Genomic DNA, 6,217 nt, shown 5'->3' with positions numbered 1-6,217 from the left:
AATTGCACTTCAAAACTCTAGTAGTTGAGGGTATCCTTCCTTTCTTCCTTTCTGTGTCACTTATATGCTACAAAGGATGGGGTGAGGTAGAACTGAAGGTATTAAGAGGGGAAGAAAGAATGAGACTTTGTTCTGCTTTACTCCTATACCTGGGTATGTGGGCCTCTGCATCATATCTCCTCTATGTCTCTGCCTCCAACTCTCTCTGCCCTTATCTGTGGGTGTGCCTAGGAGTTCCCCACCTCTTAGTGCCTCATCGATGTAAATCTCCTGGTTAGTTTACAAATAAAGATGAAGAATATCAGTAAAAGCACCAAAAGGATGCCCAAGCTGGTAACTTGAGAGAGAAGCAGTATGGCCAGTAGAGAGAGCACTGGCCTGCCAGTCAGAAGAACCTGGATTCTAATCTTGACTCTGCCACTTGTCTGCTGGGTGACCTTGGGCAAGTCACCTCACTTTTCTGGGCCTGTTACCTTAACTGTAAAATGGGGATTAAAGTTATGGGCCCCAAGTGGGACATGGACTGTATCCACTCTGATTATCTTGTATCTACCCCAGCAGTTAGTTCAGTGACTGGCACATAGTATAAGCACTTAACAAAAACCATAAAAAAAACCCCCACTAAAAGAACAATGGATCTATCCTTAATTGTATAACAATTCAGTAGGGTGTGTTGATTCCACATCAGATTTTTCAGCCACATTAACATGCAAGGATAGGATCTCAGTGTCAATAGTGTCCTTGAAAATGAAAAACAGCCATATTATTCCTACCCCGGTGACTTGGCTCTTAGCACCACCCTAAGTTAGGAGTTATACTGTCTAAATTGCCACTGAGCAGCAATTCTGTGCCTAATGAAATTCAACAAGTCTAATGTAATCCACTCATAAAATTCAATAGAATGCCTCATTTTCTCAGGTGTTTTAGTAAATCTGTCAACTGGCCATCTCTAAAGCAGTTGACCAATTGCTCAAGAGCGGTTGAAAACTTTCATTCATTCATTCAATAGTATTTATTGAGCACTTACTATGTGCAGAGCACTGTACTAAGCACTTGGAATGAACAAGTTGGCAACAGATAGAGACAGTCCCTGCCGTTTGATGGGCTTACAGTCTAATCAGGGGAGACAGACAGACAAGAACAATGGCAATAAATAGAGTCAAGGGGAAGAACATCTCGTAAAAACAATGGCAACTAATCCCAAGGGGCCTGCTCATCACCAAAATTGTGCTTTTGAAAGAGAATATTTTTAGACATCATTCAGAAGCAAAATGTTGAAGATACTTTTTTCTTGTTGCCTTACCCCTCTCCCCATATCCTTAAGTCACCCAGTGAAGAGTCTGGGAGGGAAAATTGTTGATCATCTCATGATTTAAAGGGAAAAAATGATGCCATAGCTCTAAGAACCATAAAGCCTGTGTTCTTAAAAGTTTTGTTCCCATCATAGTTTTTCATTGTTCACTAAATAAATTCAAATACATGGTCATGTTAGAAATGGCAGGGAATGTGTCTGTTACATTGTTGTTTGCATTCTCCCAAGCACTTAGTACAGTGCCCTGCACACAGTAAGCAATTAATAAATACAATTGATTGATGGAAATCACAATCAAAATTATTTTCCACAGTCTAACCATGATGACTTTGGCCTTACTTGCATGGGCCAAATATAATTTGTTTCTTTGGAAATTAAGTTTAAGAATTGTTCAGTGCTAACCAAATATTATATGCCATCCAAATATTAGTAGGCACTGCCCTAGGCAGGTAGAACCAACAGCTTTGGAACCTCATAACATTAGTCTTGCCTTCAAGCCTGGCCAGGAAACATTAATAACATGAATTCTGCCTCTGGGGCTCAGCACTCATGAGCCCTGGCCTCACCTCTGCTAATTGATGCCCTTAGAAGGGCTCCAAATTAAACAGGCTGGCAGTGAAATGATAGTTACACGGCAGAATCACCGACTTCCCCCAGATGGCAGTCACAAATCAGATACCCTTTAGGCTGATCAGAAAGCAAATTCCAAGCCACCATTTCCAGACCACCTCAACAAAGTTCAGTCTTTTGAGGTGCACCATCACTGAAAGTACTGTTATCAAATCTCCTTAATACTATCTGTCTTACAAGTCACATATCATTAGCACCATTATTTCTCACCATATTCGGTGAAATGTTTGCTACTTTCCATTAAGCTTACCCCATGCAGATACAGCCATTAATATTATAACCAAGGCATTTATCCTTTTTCTATAGGAGAATAATAAATACTTTTAGGATGTCACATGGAAATTATCTGCCATTGCAGGTGACCTGAGTAGAACATTACCTAGGGGAATCAAAGCAGATCTATTGAAAACCCCAAATATATGCACTCAAAACTTCAATTTTAATAACTTTTATTGAAAAGAATCTCTGAAGAGGGAATTGATAGTGGAGATGAATTATGCCAGTTGTGTTGTGTACAGAAGAATTAAAATTGCTGAAACTTTGAAGGAGGATACCACTTGTATAATATGTCCTTAAGGATCTCCCACTATTTGAAAATCAGTTGAACAGTTCATAGGTCTGGGGCGAGAGGCAGTAAAGTTAAGTTGAAGGACATAGGTCCATGAGTCAGAGCATCTGGGTTCAATTCCCAATTCGGCCATTCACCTGCCATGTTACTTTTGGCAAATCACTTACCATTTTTAAAATGAGGAAAACTCCACCTACCTCTCTCCATCTTCCAGGGATTTTGTGACCACTTGTTATGGGCAGGGAACGTGTCTGCTAATTCTGTTGTATGGCACTTTTCCAAGTGCTTAGTACAGTGCTCTGCACATAGTAAGCATAAAAATAAATACCATTGATTGACAAAATCTTTTCCCCAACCCTAAAGCCTTATTAAGATCACATCTCCTCCAACAGACCTTCCCTGATTAAGCCCTTGTCCCAAGGTGACCCCGGAGTACCCACCATCTCAAGGTCAAATGTTATCTTGTGCCCAGCAGGTGGAATGCAGAAGTATGGGTCGGATACCGCCCCCACAACCAAAACTGCTAGATTGACAGCCCAAGCCGGGAATACAGAAGGTGTCCCTTGTCCCCATGCCAATCAAATTAGGTATGGGTGAGGGGTATGGTGGAGATTGGATAAACTGAGGCCAGAAGTGGGAATAGCCTAGGACCACTAAATACCTGTGGCCTCTGACCTTCTGTACAGTGGATCGAGACTTGCAGAAGCCAGATGCAGGTCACCTCTGCTCAGAGTGTGAAAAGCCTGCTCTGCCTGCACCAAGCGAGGAGCCAAGGAATGGGTGATTGTCCCATCCTGCTGAACGCTCATGGGGCTGGAAGCCAGGCGATTTGCCATGGATGTGTAACACATAATAAATTTCTCCCAAGTGTGAAGTGCTCCTAGCCCCACAGCACTTATGTAAATATCTTTTATTATATATATTTGTATTGATGGCTGCCTCCCCCACTCTAAAGTGTAAGCCCATTATAGGCAGGGAATGTGACTGTTTATTGCTGTATTGTACTCTACCAAGTGCTTAGTACAGTGCCCTGCACACAGTAAGCACTCAATTAACCACTGATTATTGCTTTATAAAGGGTTTCTTAAAGGGCATATCTCCTTTCTGTCTCCTTCACTCAACATAGTGGAGGTAAGCTAAGACTCAGAAGACATGTGGAAGGGAACTAGAACAAGAACCTGAACTCTGCAAGTTGATCCAAACTATTTCTGGAAGTACTACTAGCCTATACTTGACAGAAGTAACAGATGGAAAACAGGATGAAAAACAAGGAATATTGACTCAAATTCCCATTCCATATTGGACTTCTGTATAATCTGTTGTGAATTACTATAGGGGTTACAAATGGCAGCAAATGGAAAAGAACCTGTAATAGAAACAACTTAATTTCCAGTGCTGGGGTGGTGGATTCTCTGGGAGTCAAAATTTAAAAAAAAAACCAACTGGTTAGTCACTATCAGAGCTCAAATCATTTGGTAGGAACAGCAAATGGTTAAAAAATGATATTGGCTTTCATTTACTTCCATAAGAAGAGGAAATGAGGGCTGTCGGGGAAAGTCTCTAAGCACTTGGGAGAGTACAATATAACAGAGTTGGTAGACATGTTCCCTGCCTAAAAGGAGCTTACAGTCTACTGTCATTGCAAGACAGTCTACAAGTATACTATCTGTGGGAATTAATGGCTGGGCAGAAGAATGAGTGGTAGCAGGAGACCCAAAAAGTTGCTGAAAGTAAACTGGACTGACTGCAAAGAGGGAACAAAAAAGCCATAAAAATAAAGTGAATTAAGACTTCAAACAATGCAGCATAATAAAAGATGGCTGTAAGGCAACAGAAGGGAATACATCTGTGCAGCATGTAATAAGCAGGAGTGGAATAGCTTCTTTTAATTAATCAATCAATCATTTGTATTTATTGAGCACTTACTGTGTGCAGAGCCCTGTATTAAGAGCTTGGGATAGTACAATATAACAGAGTTGGTAGGCATGTTTTCAAGGGTATTGGACAAGCAAGAATTAAAGGCAGAGTCAAAATCAGTACTGGGTGCTTTAAAAAGTGTCAAAGGATGTGTTTATTGTACACCACACATTTGAAGGGTGGTAAAACTGGGAGGCAGGTGTCAATAAAGAGTTTTGGTTTTTTTAATGGCATTTGCTAAGTGCTTATTATGTGCCAGGCACTATACTAAGCAATGGGGTAGAAACAAGCTAATCAGGTTGGACACAGTCCATGACCCACATGGGGCTCACAGTTTTAATCCCCATTTTACAGATGAGGTAACTGAGGCACAGAGAAGGTAAGTGACTTGCCCAAGGTCACACAGCAGCAAGTGGCAGATCCGCTGACTCGCAGGCCCTAGCCCTTTCCACTAGGCCACACCGCTTCTCCGTTATCAATTGAAGGAGGCAAAGGGGTTTAGATTTTTCTCTGGATTCATTTTTCTAGGGGAGTGGGAAGGAGGGAAGGAAGGATAACATCGTAATGGCTGTATGAGGAGACATAGCACTACCAAAATTCAGGTCAGCAGGTGTGCTGCTAAATAAGATACAATATGGTGCATTATTCAATTCATGTACTTCAGTCATCCAGAAAAACTGTCCTTAGATAAATAAGACTATAAAGGCTTTACATGAGACTTTGTAGCAATGTAAAATACTCTGTGTACTCAGGAATACTAATTAGAAAAAAAATTCCAGGCACTGTAACATTGACTACTTCTTGGGTCATTGGTTCTCGATTCCCTTGCAGGTTCATAGACTTTCCTTTCAATGTCTTTGCTTTTCCACTTTCAGATAGATGTTATGGAGAAATTTCAAGGCCTGCTACTGGTTGAATGGAAAGAGCACAGCTCTGGGAATCAGAAGAGCTGGATTCTAGATCTGGTTCTGACTTTTGTTATGGTATTTTTAAGCACTTACTAACTGTGGGTCAAGCACTGTTCTAAATGCTGGGGCAGATACTGGTTAATCAGTCCCACAGTCCCTGTCCCACATGGGGCTCACAGTCAATCAAGTAGGAGGAAAAACAGGTATTGAATCCTCATTTTGCAGATGACAAAATTGAGGCACAGGGAAGTTATCGGACTTGCCCCAAGGTCACATAGCAGGCAAGTGGCAGAGCCAGGAATAGAACCGAGGTCCTCTGGCTCCCATGCCCATGCTTTATCCACTAACTTACAATGCTTCACTGAAGGAGCTATGCTATGAGAGAAGCAGTGAGAGCTAGTGGGCACAGCACTGTACTAAGTGCTTGGAATGTACAATGCGGCAACAGATAGAGGCAATCCCTGCCCAATGACAGGCTCACAGTCTAAATGGGGGAGACAGCAAAGCAAAACAGAACAAAACAAAAACAAGACAACATCAAGATAAATAGAATCAAGGAAATATACACCTTATTAACAAAATAAATGCTGTGCAACCTTGGGCAACCACTTAACCGCTCTGTGCTTCAGTTTCCTCATCTGTAAAATGGAGATTGAATACCTGTTCTCCCTCCTACTTAGACTAAGAATCCTATGTGAAACAGAGATTGCATCTGAGCTGGTTATCTTGTATCTACCTCAATCTTTTGTACAGCGCTTAGCACATAGTAATGGCTTAACAAATACCACAATTATTATCATTATTTGGGATGAAGGATTCTGACTAAGGAGGACATAGGCAGCAAAGACTGCAGCGGCTACCAAGGTAACTGCCTTCCCAGTC

This window comes from Ornithorhynchus anatinus, chromosome X1 (assembly GCF_004115215.2).
Source record: "Ornithorhynchus anatinus isolate Pmale09 chromosome X1, mOrnAna1.pri.v4, whole genome shotgun sequence".
In the NCBI taxonomy this organism is placed as follows: domain Eukaryota; kingdom Metazoa; phylum Chordata; class Mammalia; order Monotremata; family Ornithorhynchidae; genus Ornithorhynchus; species Ornithorhynchus anatinus.
This window is presented reverse-complemented; position numbering follows the sequence as displayed.